This window comes from Polyodon spathula, chromosome 7, assembly GCF_017654505.1.
Source record: "Polyodon spathula isolate WHYD16114869_AA chromosome 7, ASM1765450v1, whole genome shotgun sequence".
In the NCBI taxonomy this organism is placed as follows: Eukaryota; Metazoa; Chordata; class Actinopteri; order Acipenseriformes; family Polyodontidae; genus Polyodon; species Polyodon spathula.
In genome coordinates, this window is record NC_054540.1 from 35992317 (window position 1) to 36009670 (window position 17354).

The 17354-nt window shown below is 39.3% G+C and overlaps 1 protein-coding gene across 1 annotated transcript in view; it reads right to left on the reverse strand.

Annotated features, from left to right (window-relative positions):
- LOC121318596 (protein Wnt-5b-like) overlaps window positions 1–17354 on the reverse strand; it is a 101736-nt gene that overhangs the window by 55592 nt on the left and 28790 nt on the right. The window lies entirely within an intron of this gene.

Consider the following 17354-nt stretch of genomic DNA (forward strand, 5'->3'; position numbering starts at 1 on the left):
CAAATAACTAAATGGTTATGGATAGTGAAACATTGAGGTTTAATTTCTAGGAGTAAAATGCTCTAGAGGGGTGAAAAAGAAAGTCTAGGCTGTAGCCATTGTTTCCTAAAGTTAAGAAGCCAGGTTTTCATTTTTCCTTCTTCTTGCTCAGTCATGCATACCAAGACTGTGAGACAGAGTGTCCTCAGGAGGAGTTATTGTTCTTGACACTCCCCACCCCCTCCCACTTCACACACACTTTAACATTCCACACACCATCTCTTGGAGTATTGAAGCTGCTTACTAGGGAGATGTAGCAGGGAAAGAGGGAGGTGGGAGTTATCCTCTCTTCTGGCATCATGAACCATTTTTGTTCAATGTTAGGGGGTGCCAACTTCATTGAGTTAGACTGAAGATAAGAATCCAGTGACCCAGTATTTATTTCTTATTATAAACTTGCTTTTAAAATATCTCTCTAACCCTGTACAATGTTCTCACTATAACAAACTCCACTATTTCAAAGATTATAGATTTGTGTGTGATTTCTAAGATGTAAAACAGCTTCAAATGTCATGAATGCATAGTCTTGGTAGTTTTGGATTACTAAGTGGCGTAGGACATAGGGGGTAAGGGGGGGGTAAGCGTTTTTCCCTCTATAGTTAAAACCACCATTGGGCCCTGAAACCCAACTGCTCGACACAGTCTGTTTTGTGTTGCATTGAGGCAGGTAACAATGGAAGGCTGTTAGTGAAGAGACTCGCTGGAATTATATTTGTGCGTAAAATTAAAACACAATTGTCTTGACGCTGCAGCTTCAGATAGCTTTTGTATCTCATAGCAGATACTTTAACGATAACTATCCCGAGTCGTACATCAAATGCACAGTTTTGGCTGAAGAGGGGAGTGTTAACGGAAAAAAAGTTGCATAAGTATAACCTTTACATAAAATTTTGTTTTTCTTTAATAAAAAGCAGGTTATTATTTATTGTGAACAAAAAATACAAGTTGGTAATCCTTAGGTTTCCACAGAAGTCCCAAGTCTTTCAGGATTTAGTATCTTGGACAAACCTCATAACTTTGTCTTGCAGGGATCATGTGTGCATTCTCTGTGCTACTCTAACTTGCGTATGCAGTGTATTTTTAACCCTAAAGCTACACTGCCTCACAATGTGTTCATTTTCACATTAAATTAAAATTCCTGTGTGTAAGTGCACTACATTCTTTTATAATCTAGTCTTTGGAAAATGTTTACAAACCCAAAAAAACCTGTTTTGAAACTTTGTCACTGAGTCCAAACCCAAATCGATAGAGTCACGCTACTTCTTGAAGGAGGATGTAGAGCTTTGAGTTAGCTCGGGAAGCAAAGCAAAATTGATTTGTGTTTTTGTATGACTTGTAATATTCTACAGGAAGTACATGCAGGCATTACAACACATACATACATTATGTTTTAAACCTTCTGTGGTGCACTGTGCCTTTAAGCTTTGTCCTGATCTTGGCAATTTGCTGTGCCCTATTTTGACATAAGTGTAAAGGCAAGGCTTACTCTCAGAAACATGGCATAAAACTACCTGGAAACTACTCAGAACACCAAAGTAACTGCATTCAAAGTGGGTCCCTTAGTGTTTGTAATGTCCCTGGCATTATTTAAGAGTAGGTAGCATCAAATGTAATTAACTGTGTTTTTAAATTCCCTTTAATCATGCTAAGTGGCTGTGAATTCTATTGTTCAATATTGAGTTATTTCCATTTTTACCTGACTTGTCTGCAACATCACCAGGTGCCAGGATTGAACAGCCTTCCTCATTCAAATCATGTGACAATGTGACTTTTCAACTGCAACAGCCTCACCACTGTCTGTCTATATACATATAAAGTAGGTGGGGTCAGCAGAACCCAGGACTACTCAGGATTATTGCAAACACCATACAGAAACATAAGGGACCTATTAAAATGGCTTTTAAAAAGGTACTAAATAAAGCTAGTATGTTTTCTAGACTATACAAATACTAGGCTTATGAACTGAAAAATAGAATCTCCTCTTCTACTAGGTTTTTACTAGAATTTGACTGTTTTAAAAAGTGCATGTGTTGTCAAAACTATTTTTTTTACATTAACAAGGTAACAGTATACTATAAGCCTGTTACATGTATAACAAAAACTATGTGGGGGGGGGTTCAAATTTCTGTTTAGTTTTAGAGCTCGAAGATGCAGTGTTGGAGCACCTACTTCTGCAGTTAGTCCTATGTCTGTTTTGCTCAGATACAGTAGCAAGATGTTTGTGTCTCTTTGGGTGTGTAAACAAAGTCTGTCAGCACAGTCTGCCTTCTGATCAAGTGGAATGTGCAGTATATTAAACGAAGTGTTATTCTGAACTGCTTTAAACTGTAGTGTAAAATTGATCATGGTTGCTAAGAGAGACTATTTGAAATTTAACTTAGGTATTTTTTAGAAGTACAAAAAAAAAAAAACCTTTGTAAACTCTATAATGACTAACATTTCAGCTAAAAGTCTTTCTCTGTGTTTTGTAGACTTCGTAAATTCAGTGCCGAGCCTTTCAAACAAAAGTCTCTCAGTCAAAACATTTCTCATTGGATTTTTTTTCTAGTTTCTTTTAGTATTTATAAATAGTATTATTTCATATTTATAGGTTATTTAACCAAGGAATTGCTTAAGTTAATAACCTTAAAAACAACTGCATTAATCAGCGATGGAATGTGTTGGTCAGAGTTTGACTGTAAAAATGTAGTTGAGTTAAATGTTTTTGACACCAAAACAAAGACAAGTTAGTACAGGAAGCTGAACCCATTTACCTGCTTCTGCTTTTAAAAAAGGCATGGTATTTACAGATGTTTGAAATGTTACTGCAGCTGAAAGCTGTTAAAATGCATCCCTGCATATCAAGGTCAGATGTTGAACTGACGGCTGAGTTGCAAGATTCTTGCTGAAGCCTGAATAGATTACAAATTGTTATTTGTCATCAAATATTTTACTGTAAAAATATGCATTGCAAATTACAAATAGTAAATCTAATCACTTGAGATACTGACTTCAAGTGTAAAAGAAACTCCCTGTGCAAGATTTAACCCTTCAAATTGACCTGTGACGCTTTCTGATGCAGTCTTTATTTCGGATTCTACCATTGTCAACTTCCAGTACAGATGTCGTCCGGGGGGGGGGGGGAAATCTACGGTTTCACTGTCCCATTGTTGTAACCACTGGCCATAACAGACAACCCATTTTACCAAAGCAGCCTTTTTACATTGTGACACAGGTGAATGCCTTGTTTGTTCTGGGACACCCTTACATTCAAGATGTACACGTCAAAAACTGAAATTGCATTTGGCGAGTGGAGGCAGTTGATGATGGGAACAAGATTCTCCAGGACTGTCAGCACATGTCAGAAAGAGCCCTGCATCTTGACACCTGTAAGTGTTGCTACTTTATCTGGGTATCATGCAAAAACATTTAAACAAGCAGAATACAGCACTGTACTCCTAAGGGCATTATTGTGTCCAAAATGAATGAACAGTGCTCAATAGGTGCAGTAGTCCCACACAATATCATAGACAGGTCTCCGTGGTCAAGCACACATGACATTTGATAAGACAGTGTACAGCATAAACTGTAAGTACTGGATGGAAAATAGATGGTGAAGACATTGCAGTCACTAGGTTTACTTTTAAAATCACTTTCTAACTCTGAAGCAGGTACTGTCTCAAACTGGGGGATTGCCAAGTGTAGAGAATGAGCCCTGGACAACAGCTCTTCTAAAAGCGTACCACTATGTTTTTGCAGCTTGACCATGCTTTTCCCATGGTTTTACTACACATTTATCTTGGTTTACCCTGGTTTGACATTCTTACCCATGTGTTCAGTGTGCTTTTATTACACTTTTAAGTTTTACTATGGTAAACTTTTATAAGGGAAGGACAGGTTGGTTTTAAACATTTGTACTCCTTGCATTGGTTTTATTAGTAAATTGTCAATTCATTTTGCTGGTACTAAGATCATGGTTGCCAGATCTTGTCTAGAGTGATAAAATTTAATTTGTAAAGTGTAGAAAATAATAATTTGATTGAAGTACTAGATCTGCGATATTTCCATCGCAAACCAAGTGTTTATGAAGTATAAACAGGTCTTGTTAATTTACATTGCTTTTGTGCGATCTGTAAGATACATGGCTTGGCTGAACCCCCATTCCCAAAGAGCAAATATGTATTTTAATCCCGAAGTCAATCAAGTGCCAGTGATAAGCTTCTATTCATGTCAGTCATTAGGGACAGCAGCTGGTTGGTTAGTAAGCAGGGAATGGGATGTCTGAGGGTGCAAGTTTTGGTATCGAGTTTTTAATGGGTTAGGTCCTCACCATTCCGAGTGTCTGTCTTGTAAGTAGTGGGTCTCCAGTAAAATGGAATTCAAATGTTGCTTTATTAGGATAATGTGTGGGTTTTTTTTTGCCAAACTATTTTCTTCATTATTATTACTATGTTCTTATCGTTATTTTATTACAATTCTGAACTTTGAGATATCAAGGTAGAACATTCTCTAGACTTTTGGCTTTTTTAAAATTCACACAGTGGTTTTGTTGTTTCGGTAGACCTACCCACTTCCCTTGCTTTTTGAAAGTCTTAAGTGTTTGTTCTATACTGGAAACTGTTGGCTGTAAATGGATGTGTTTAAAACATCAGGAAGTGAGCTGCAGGTCCCGTGGTTCGCGCAGAGCAAAAAGAAACCAGTTGGGTCAAGTTTAGTGCATGTTTCCCCTGGGGGTGGCCTTTCTCTGTTCTGCATGATTCAGAGCCTCGGTGTGTCTCAGAGCTAGGGTGAGTCCTAATTGCACACATTCTTTTGTTGGAGAGGATAGCACTTGTTTATTTTTTACTTTCTATAAACTTTTTTTTTTTTTTTTTTTTTTTAAAGCATTCACAAGTTTCACTGTAACAGAATTTGTTTTACAAAAACAATACAATAAAGGTCACTATCTCAGCTACTTGTAGTACATCTTTTAATAAACTGTTACTACCCTCCTTTCTGCCTGCAGTTAAAAAACAAAAACACCAAACAACTCTCACAGTTAGGTCTATTGCACATTTAATTTTGTATGCATTTATACTCTGCAAGCCTGTGAGTCGGCTCTTGGGACTTTAGCTTATGGAATTCAGTAGGGGCAGGGGCTGTAGCTTCACAGTGTAGGGATTCTTGGTATGAAAGAGTCTATCAAGACTCTCCTCATGACTTTTTTAGAGCTTTATTTTATTTGTAGTTTTGAATCTGAAGTTCTGAAGGAGGGAAAACCTCCATCATTTACCTAACTGGTCAGCAGTGTATAAAAACTGCCAAAGCCTTCCTCTTTTTGCATTTGATTTCGCATCCCTTCACCTCCCCTTTCCCCACCCTTGCAGCAACTACCCCTTGACTAACTTATTCCCATGGGGGGTTCCCCAATTGTCTCGTCCATTTGCCACGACGGTTCAAGGCAAAAATGTCTACTATATCAACATGCGCAAAATTGGATTCAAAATAATGCACAATCAACAAGCGTTTTAACCATGTGTGAAAGGGTAGCATCATGGTCTAGTCATTACACCCAGATACAGCACTGCAGTTCAAGCTTGTATGCACACGTTTATTAAACACAAAAACAAACAGGAACCAACAAAACACTACACAAGGCCAAAATAAAAGGTTTAAACAAAAGAGTAGCACACTTATAGGCTGGGCACCTGCCTTCACTATCACATTGTAAAACAATACAAAAATCGCAGCAAAACTCCTCCAACAAACAAACAGGATTTTGCTTTCTTTTTATTCATGTGGCCACTCCCCAATTAGCACTCAATGACCTAATTGGGGAATGGCCACACCTGTGATTGTTGCCACACCATGTGATTGCCATTTACTTGATGAACTTGCATTATTTAGGTAGTGTGAATAAGGTGTAACGTTTGCTACAGCAAGAGGATAATTAATATATCCAGGCATAATTTACAGCAGAAAAAAAGGAATAGTCTTTTTCTAAATGGTGTTTTTGTTACATTTGATAAGTTACAGGAAATGCATATTGAATGCTGCATTGTAAACTGTAAAATTTTCGTCCCGTGGTGGACAAGACTCCCACTGTGTATTCGTGAGAGTTGTTCCTGGCTTTAATTAAGTCAAACTCAAGAGGTCACAAGCTCAATGAGTTCTTACTTTTTGCAAACTGTATACAATTATGTACTGTTAAATGGATCTAGGTAATTTCTGCCTTTCTCAATGTGCAGCACGGATGCTCTCTCAGTGTTGTCTGTTTCAGGTAATCGCAGAGAGGTTGCAGAATACAAGAATGGAGGAAATTCTGCTGAACCCTAATGGATGCACTTCCTCACACTGGAGATGATTGGGCCTGGTTTTTCTACTGTGGCCATCCAGTCCATATTGTACATAAACCGTGGAGTTGGAAATATGACCGTGTCTTGCCCTCAGTAGAAAATACAGTGCTTCTATTTAAAACTTTCAATAAAAATGCATTTTACTGAACTTTGTTATAGACCTGAAGCAGTAACCAGTTTCATTTTGCTAAAAGATTTCGCATGGCTGATAAATTGGACTTAGTGACACCTCAGAGTGGACGTATTGATTCCATCATAGAACATTTTCAGTCGAAAGAGCTGACACTGTATTTTTCATATTTTAACTAACCAAATCAGTTAACGATTTTGCTTCTATAACTTTTCCACGATTGAATTGGTAATGCACTAGAACATGGGTTCAGCATATCATTTTTTAACAGACATAAAGCAACATAAATGATATGCAGCCCTGCTCAGTTTGCAGGCTGCATGCTTAAAGAATCGGGAAGCACTGCAGACCAAGATACGGGATCCCAAGAACTCTGTTGGCATTGGTGCAGTTTGGCATGCTTGCTAAGTCAGGTCAATATTTCGTAACGTTTTTGCTTGCAGCGTGAGAGGAAATCAGTGCGCTTTCTTGCAGTATATTACATAGATAATGGAAACATCAGTCAGTAGAGCACAGTAAAAGATACAAAAAACAGCTTCATATTGACATATTCCTCCTCTGGTAACTAAGATGGATCGTGATATTGAGTTTAATTGTGTACAAAAAAAAGTTTATTGTGCAACCAGCTGCTTTAAATAGGAGGCCTACTTCAGGAGCGCTTAAAACTCCAGGCAGGAAAATCCAATCATTCTCTTCATTCTTAACACATTCCAGCTCAGATTTCAACTCAGCCTGCATTTCATTTTCAGCAAGGACAAAATCTAAAAAAAATAAAAAGTTGTTTTCTTTTTTAATTTACCATTTTCTAGCAAACCCAACATTTGGCGCAGTGAAATTTATTAATTTCAGCCTCATTATTAGAGACATGTGTGTAGGGAGGCTGTTTTGTAATAGTAATGTGTTGTTTAAGGTATACGATATGCCTGTTAGGGAACTGAACACAGAGCTCTGAAGTGTCAGATACAGTAGTGGCAGAAACCAAGACTTGCTCATTTGCTTCCAGTGTCCTTCCCCCTCACAGAATCCACTGGCAGCTTATCGTTCTGCACTCTATGCCCTTTGACCCCACCTGTCAAAACGGATGCCAATTAGTGCCAGTTGTGGAGAGAGTTGGTTTAGTGATTAGAATTTCGAGACCCAGTGGAACTCGTGTCATATTTTGCAGGAAGCACAAACCTCTCCCAGCAGAAGGTACAGTAAATCAAAGTGAGGATCTTCTAGAGATTACAGGAAACAAAACAAGGTAATATGAAAACAAACAAGCAGTATGTTTCCCTAAGCTTCCTGGCTATCTGCAAGTATCTCAACACGAAACCTGTATTTAATGGATCGGTGCATTTAAAGCACTCCGTTTCAGCTAATGCCATCAGCGGTATTAAAAAATAAATGTATGGAACAAGTGATGACAGACAGTATTATATATGATGTCAGACCCTATGAGTAGTGACACAGGAAGAATGTAGTTTATGTATGACATAACATGTTGGAATTAAATCATATATGATAGTGTGATAGGATAGCGTCACAGCCCAAGCTGTTACCGGCAGGATGGAGACTGAAAAGCTGGAAAGCTGCAGTTTAAAAGCTAATGTGCACATTTCTTAACAAATAACAAAACAGGAACAAACAACCAACGGCACAAGAGCAAAAAATAAAAGATTTAAACAAAACAAAACAATGCAATATGGAGTGGGCCTTTGCCTTCACTATAACATTTACAAAATCGCACCAAAGCTGCCCTCTCACAGAAAGCCTGCCATCACCTGTGCTATTTATACCACTCTTGCTTTCTATTCCAAAGAGGCCCGTCTCCCAGCCGCTTCCAATCCCTGTGTCTCATATATGTGGCTTAATGACTCTCCCATGATTCCAGAAACCAGGCATCAATTGAAAAGATAAATGTTCCTCACATATATATAAACACAGTAGCAGGCTTTATCTTTTTATCCTATTGGTATTTTTAAAGTCTTTTTAACACCAGAACCACCACGGTAGTTATTTTGACGGGTTTGGATTTAAAATGTAAACTAATCTGTTGTCCTTTTTTTCTTTCGTTATTTTCTTGCCTTTTTTTTTTTAACGGACAACCACATTGCATTGACAGTACACAGATTCATAAACCTCACTAATTCCGCGGCGGTTCTAGTGTTAAAATGGCATGTTAAATATCAGATATGAAATGTTACATAGATTTACATTGCATATGCACTCCACTCAAACAAGCAGTATGGCAGATAGGTACAATTTCTGACTCCTTTGTTGTTAATTTTACTCTTGTTAGACTCTTTGCTCACTATATTTACAGTGACTTCCAAAAGTATTGGGGCAGTGAAGTCTAAACTGGGATTTTCACTATGAACTCTAATAATAATTTCTCCTGGGGAAAAAAACAAAAAAAAACATGACTGATAAGTTCAACTCCTAAGTGTTTGATTTTTAATAAAGTCAATGCAGTTCTACCCTCTTGGGTCAATTAAATAAATTGATAGTGGAATCTCTTTATTTTGAAGGAGCAAAAAAGTATTGGGGCAATTGGCTGACAGGTGTCTAGTTGGTCAGGTGTTTGTTGTTGGGTAAATAGGCACTCATAAAAGAGCTGTGAACATCCTATCAACCTGTTTTGCTTTGACATCAGCGTTTGGAGTCCGTAGTCAAAAATCAATATGAAAACCAAAGAACTTTCTGTTAAAGAAAAGCAGGCATTTTTGAAGCTGAAAGAAAAGAAAGAGTCAATCAGAACCATAGTACGGAAATTGGGCATATTAAAATCAACAATTTGGAATATACTGAAGAAGAAAGAAACCACAGGTATAATTACCAATCAGCCAAGATCGGGTCGGCCAAGAACAACATGTGCAGTTGATGACAGAAACATTATTCAAGCTGTCAAGGAAAACCCTAAAACAACTGTCAGTGAAATCCCAAACAGCCTCCAGAGTGCAGGGGTGAAGGTATCAAAATCCACAGTTCACAGAAGATTGAGACAGCAGAAGTACAAAGGGCACACCACAAGATGTAAACCTCTCATTAGCACCAAGAACAGAAAAGCCAGATTAGAATTTGTTTGGAAGTACAAGATGAGCCAAGTGAGTTTTTGAGCAAATTTTTATGGACAGATGAGACCAAGATAAACCTTTACCAAAGTGATGGAAAGGTTAAAGTGTGGAGAAAGAAAGGAACTGCAGATGCTCCAAAGAACACCACCTCATCTGTGAAGCACGGTGGAGGTAATGTCATGGCATGGGCATGCATGGCTGCCTCTGGAACTGGCTCACTTGTCTTTATTGATGTAACTAATGATGGCAGCAGCAGAATGAATTCTGAAGTTCACAGCAACATTATGTCTGCTTATGTAGAAAAAACTGGGCGGTGCTTCACCATGCAGCATGACAGTGACCTAAAGCATACAGCCAATGCAACCAAGGAGTTCATCAGGAGAAAAATGGAAAATCTTAGACTGGCGAAGTCACTCTCCAGATTTGAATCCAATTGAGCATGCATTTTACATGCTGAAGAAAAAAATGAAGTCAGAACACCCTGAGAATACGCAAGAACTCAAAATGCCTGCAGCAAAGGCTTGGCAAAGCATCTCAAATTATTACACAAAGTTTGGTGAGCTCAATAGGTCGCAGGCTTCATGCAGTTATTGCCTCAAAGAGATATGCAACCAAATACTGACTTTTACACCCTGAAAGTTACTTAAACTGAATGTGCCCCAGTACTTATGGTCACTTGAAATAAGTGGGTTGAACACAAAGTATGTTTTTGTTCTAATATGATCAAATGTATGCATGGAATTACCCAAAAATAAAAACATATATTATTGTACTTGTTATTCATATTAATCTCATGATCACAAATACAAATTGCTTGACTGTAAAGCAAAAATAACAGGTTAGACCTCGCTGTCCCAATACTTTCGGAGGGCACTGTATATCTTAATACCTTAGCCCCAAATCAATAAATCTTAAATAAATGCAAAAGATTTTAATGAGAAATGTGTCCCACTTGCACGGTGGTCCACCCCAAAATTATCTACCAAGTGGGATACAACCCTGTTTGGGGCAAAAAGGGAAGAACAATTGCCCCACTGCCATGCAGTTGTCCCAGCTGTTGTAGGAGGGAGGGCAGTGTGGTTTGGTTCTTCTCTTGAGGCTGGGAGCATCTCATTTTCCACCCCTGCCACTGCAGTTCTGCCATCAAGTCATTTGTTATTTAAATATTCCAATTGAAAGCGGCTGCGTCCAGCGCCATCGTGGACCAGCTGCTTAATCCAATATTGTATTCAAAATACGAGCTGAGCTTCCCCGAAAGCAGATATGCCTTCGTCTCTCCTTTCAGCTCTTGTGTGCAGCACTTGACAAATTGCCAGCAGCAGAGAGAAAAGGTTAGTGACTGAATGACCTAGCTTACAGTCACTGTGATCTCGTAGTTTCTATCTGGCCACGCTATATTCAAACCTCTCTGTTTATTTGATCCTATACTCAATCATATTATTATCATGCCTTTCAGTCTGCAGATACAGGCCACTTTTTGCCCTAGTTTCCATATGCCACTGGAGTTGAAAACAATGTCAGTCTGGTCGGCACCTGATTTGACTTGGCACTCCAGCAAGCCCAAGTTTTCAATGGCAGCTCAGTGGTCGAACTCGCTCTTGGAAGGAGTGTTTTCTATGGGTGACGGTGCTTGACTACGTCAATCTCACAATAAACACTCAAGATTGCAGGTCATCACCATTCCCGGAACATTTATTTCACTGCTTACGAACTACATTTTGTGGGCGCCATTTTGGTCCTGAGAAAACAGCCAGTCGTTCAACTGCATTCCAGGTAACAGAACAGTTTGATCAGCCTGCAGTTGTACATAATGCTAACACGGCTCATCACATTAACTGTTTTTCTTTTCTCTACTATCCTTTACGGGGAGCAGTATCATTGCGATGCTTCATTAAGCTGTTGCTCTCTCAGATTGAGGTGCACCAGTCAGTCTTGAACAATCTAAAGGGTCTGGGCTCAATAAATTCTATTTATTAAAGGCATGCACCCTAGACCAGTGCTTCTCAAACTACTTGACCCCCCCCCCCCCCCCCCCCCCCCACTGTGACTGTGATGTTGGCAGGGATAGATTTAACCCCATCCCTGGCAAATGTACATTTAACCAACTATTTACACCAGCAGGGCTTGGCCTGCTATAACTGTTAAAAATCCAAAATGCCACTGGCTTCTCTGTATGTCACAGTTTTTTTCTTTCGCATGAACATCGTTATAAAAGCACCCTTGTCACTACAAATTACAGTTTACCAATTGTGTCCAATACTTACTAATGTAATAAGCCAACAAACCACCTACATCACTAACGTACTTCAACCAATAATATGCAAGCTTAAATAACAGGCCCCAGTCAGATGCTAAGCACCATCTAGAAACTTTTACATGCCAGGATTTGTTAGCAGCAGGATTTGCCTTAAGTTAATATATACAAATGTATAGGTTAAGATGTGTGCAGCAATTAGTAAAAAAGAAATAATTCCTGCACCTTCTCACGCTACATTCTGCACTCCCCTTGAGGGGCACGCCCCCTAGTTTGAGAACCACTGCCCTAGACTGGTAAATGGATCAGTACAGCCTCTGTGTGTCTGACGAGTCGGAGGCTGGAGGCTGGGGTTTAAAACTGCAGAACAAAGCAGGGCTGCCAATGAATCACAAGGCTGCCTCTTTACTACGCCCTCTGACTTGCACATCTAAAAACTGTCAATTAGTGAAGGTCCCTTATACAGTAAAATACAGGACTTGTACAGTTTACTGTCAACATGGCCTTACTGTTAATTAAGCCAATCAGTGATTTATCAAATTGTTAATTATCAAAGGAACACTGTATACTAAGCAGGGAAATATTGGAAGTAGGTGAAGGAATGAATAAATGGTATTTGTACAAATATGTGATACATACTGTATGGAGGTGTAACAGGGTGGATAGACTCTTCTCAGGATTCGGCACACACATGATTAATTACCTTCTTCTATCTGTCAGATCCACACATGAAGAGCTGTGGTATGTCATTAATGACTGGGTCTCCACTTGTTTAGTAATCAATCACTGTGCCATCCCCAGTAGAAATGGATGGAGATGTGTTCGACTGGGAGCAGCAGAGAGTTGTTTCCATAAACAGCTAAAATTTAATGCAGAGGGTCCACATAATCACACAGAACCAGCAACAGCTTCTTCTCATATTTAATTGATTAGAAATGTCAGATTGTTCACAGGTATGTAACCGCTAATGTAAGAAGCTGAAAGAGTGAACGTACAGAATAAATATACTCATGTGACTTTATTAGATTATATCCTGTCTGGTGAAGATTGGTGCAATATCAAGACAGTTATCATGCTCACCATGTAAAATGTGGCAGACATACATGATATGCGCAATAGGGAAGACCACTCTGTACCTCTCTGGGGGTCTATTTGAATGATCTGGAACAGATATAGCACAGTGGTCCTGAAGTGGCACACCAGCCTGGCACAGTTATGGTATTGCTAGCACAGCTGGAAACTCAGTAAATACAACTGCACCTCATGTGGCTGTTTTTAAGTGATATTCCAAAAAATCAATGCAGATCTCCAACTTTAAAGGCCAACCAATAAGGTTTCAGACCTATTATCTTAGCCTATAGTACAACACAAAGTTGGTGCTGCCTTCCTGGCAAGCCCATGAAAAATTGACAGGGATGCCTTTTATCTTCCCCTTCAGAATAACCCAGCAATCCCTTAAGCGTCTAACCAGGAGGGGAAATGATGAGCTAATAAGATGTTTTGGCAGCAGCCCGATCCTCTCCTGGCAGGAGATATTATAGATCAAAGTGAGAATCTTCCCCAAAGGCTACCGATATAAATAATTATAATCAAACTGTTCTGTAACCTAGAATGCAGTTGAGCGACTGGGCGTTTTCTCAGGACCAAAATGGCGCCCACAAGCCTTATACTTCCATAATAACTTCCCCTTTTCAATAAAGCTTCATACAGACAGGCTATACCATTTGAAAACTATCCACACGACGACCACAGCACTGCTGTTAAGCTAGTGTCCAGCTAAGAGCTGGGAATTGGAACAATTATTCATTATATTTATCCAAGGTTGTATGGTCTGGTGGTTAAAGAAAAGGGCTTGTAAGCAGGAAGTCCCGGGTTCAAATCCCAGCTCACTCAATGACTCACTGTGTGACCTTGAGCAAGTCACGTAATCTTCTTGTGCTCTGTCTTATGGGTGAGGCGTTGTAAATGACTCTGCAGCTGATGCATAGTTCACACACCCTAGTCTCTGTAAGTCGCCTCGGATAAAGGTGTCTGCTAAATAAAAAAAATAATAATCTTACTGGGTTTATAAACCCCAGAAAAGGTGTACAGCAAATAGATTCACTTAGCAGTGCAGAAAACAAGCAATTGACCATTTATTTGGACCATCTGAACCAGCACGGCCAGAGTTTAAAACCCAGAACTGTCCCAAACTGTCCTCGTGGACATGGAGTCATACAGTAACCCTATGTGGTTTTCTTGTTGAGGCGAGAAAATGGGAACATGAGAAGAGAAGGTTTTTCCAATAACTTCTGTAGTTCAGGATACCTTGACAGCTGGAGTTAATTACAATGAATGTGTTTATTTACTGGACCGATCGTGTGTGTTACATACAGAAGTTTGCCCTCACACTCCCTTAGCCCAGAAGCTGTTGCCTGCTATTTTTCTTTTGGAAAACTACAGCACAGTCAGACTAAGAGCTGGCTGGCTGTGAGGGCAGAGATGGGGGAGGGCTGCTAATTACATGAAGGCAAGGCAAGCAAGGTTTCTTTATATTTCACTGGTGATTTGGGAAAGTGAAATGTTGTATGTTGACGTTAGGTGTGCTCCTCCCAAAATTGGAAAATATGGTGTCAGTTTTTATAATGCTTTCATCATTTTTCTCTTCCTGCCTGTCGATTCCTCCATGCTCTGCTAGCTCATTGACTCAGAATGCTGAGTCATATCCTGCTGGTTCCAAGTAGGCTGCATGGAGCTGTGTGGGTTCAAGGTTTAGCAGCCCTTTGGTGAGACTGTACAGTATGTGTGTGTGGGAGGGGTCTAGGTGGTGCTAATCTCCAGAAGTTGGGGTTCAAATAGGCACACTGGTGATACACAGTGGTACAGTCAGGAGCAAGACCGTGCTGTTTGTGTCCCACCTTATACTGAGAATGGAAGTGCAAATGGAATGGCATTAATGGGCAAATGGGAGCCACACCCATGTCTCTTATAACTGGTTCTGCTGTACAAATGGCCCCCTTATAAAGGAGGAGCCCTGCATACAACTTTGGGGACCTTTCCTAAGTGATCCTCAATGGCTATCCACTGGTATTTTAATGGACGCTGCAATGCAACTGTGGTTGGATGGCGTCACAGCAATATTTTCAAATGACAATGGAATCCTAATGGGATAAGTCAATTCCTAGTTGTAATATCATAACAGTGCCCGACTAGTGTGCTACTGTAGGATCACCGTGTAATATCTGTTCCAGACATGTAAATCCGCCGCTGTTTAGATTAGGGGTGTGCTGATACCCCTACTTGTTATTGCCGTTAAGAAGTATTTATCGGCAGGTATTAAATTAATCTGAAGTTGTCAGTTCACAACCTTGGCACAGCAGTAAAAATGTCCCCACCCCATGTGAGAGGAAAATGCGCTTCCAATCAATTTTTGAAACACTGAATGTGGAAGTTAACTGTCATTGATTGGTATGCCAAAAAATTGTAAAGGTGAGGGAAGGACAGCTTTTCTTGTTCTGAAGTCAACACATTGATGAATGGATCTATTTAACACCTGCTAATAAATACATCTTAAAGGCAATTCTGAGTCTGAATATCAGCACCCCTGGTTTAAATCATTAAAATAGATAGACCCCATAGAGAGTGACAGAGCGGCAAGGAGGCTACAAGGAGGGACAAAGCCTGTGCACCTGCAGCTGAAACTACATACACGATGCAGATTTGCATAGACTGTGCATTCCTTTGACTTGTGTAAGAGTGCTCGGGTCTGCTTTGTTGCTCCAGAACAGCTCTTTTAGTCTGGAAGCTCAGAGGAGAGGTCTCTAATTCAGTCTAATCTGGTCAGCTGCCATGGCTACAAACAGTCATATCACCCAGCACAGAAGGGTAAACTCTAGTAGTAAGTCACAAAAGAATCATATTTTAATATAAAATGTAAAACTATAGTGGAACGTTGTTTGCACCTTTAAGTTGGTGGCACAAATTGCTCAAGGTCCAAGGTTAAGCCACTCAAAGGAGCAGGGTGGTAGGATGAGGTTGTTGTTCATTTCCCATATTTAAATCTACTGTGCCTGATCTTTCCCATAAAAGGTGCTAAAAGAAATCCTAATGTGACCTGTGAGCAGGCAGGGGTCAGCGCTGCTGCCTCACTTTTTGGGAGACAGTCGGCTGCTCCTCTGGTAAATGTAGTCAGCTGGATTGTCATGAACCGACCTCACAGCAGAAATAATGTCACACAAACCCAGGGAAGCACTTATATATACCATATCATACGGAGCTTTAATACGCTCAATCATAAGGGATGTAGAAATGTATTTGTTTTCTTCTACAATGCTATTTATCTTTGTAATATTATAACAAGATTGATGTTGATTTAAATTGGTACAATATGTTTTGGGTTTTTTTTTTTTTTTTACGCCAAAAGACCAACAGGTTTGGCGCTCATGAGATTGACAAAGCCCTTTGCGGACAATATTTGACGTCTGTCTGGCTTTATCTGCCGTCTAACCAGTAGGAGCCGCTGTGGAGTGGCAAAGCGTACCAACCTCAGCGTCATGCATAAGTAACAGCACTATTTATTTATCACACTTTGATCTCATTGGGCATTGATTTCATCAGTGATAAAGTTAGACAGACAGTAGCCCTTTTAAATTAGAGAAACAGCAGTTTAGAGTGATAGGAGACACACATTTTATTTCAGAAGACACCAATGACAGTAAAAACCCTTTTCACACATTTTCATTATTGTGACATCATTTTGCTGTTTTATAAACAGTAGTTCTGGGAGAACATGTTTCTTAGAGCTAGTCTTTCATTTTTAATTAGCTGAAATAGATGTATAAAATAAACCTGATACTAAACAAAGCAGAGCAATATTGTACCGTACAGTGTGGGTACTTTATTTCAGCAGGCTTGGTTTCCTTGATAGCCTTTTGATATAGACATTTATAAACTGAACCAGCAGCGATACAAATATTCAAATACTTGTCTCAGCATCACTCTACAGTGTGTATTTGGTTTTATAAAAAAATAATAAAACAAACATTTTAATAGAGTAATTTAATGTCTCAATATTCTTGTGGCACAGAGTTCTATTTGCAGTGGCTTTTCAAAAATTGCATTGAATAAAATATCTAAGTGCTTTATACAGGAAACAAGCCATGCAGTTCTCACATTGCACAAAAGAACAGGAACACTTCAAGTGTCTCTGTCTACACTGTTATAACAATGACATGTCATGTGCAGTCACATTATAATTACTATTTAAACTACAATCAAGTGTAAATACAGTGTGATACAGAAGACACTTCTGCTCACATTTTCATTTTGTAATTAAACATGCACCGTAATTGCACGGCCATAAGTGCAATTCCTGTGTCATCGATGACAGTGTAGATACTATATAGTTAGAGACACCTAATGTAACATGTTTCCAAATCAACAAGGTCATACATGTAGAAATAGGGAATACAAAAATGAAGAAAAAATCTGTGTTTAAAACCAGAACCAACTGAACCACTATGATATATATCATGCCATGCTGACTGCATAATTAGTCAGCAGTGGACTATTAAAAAGGAAGT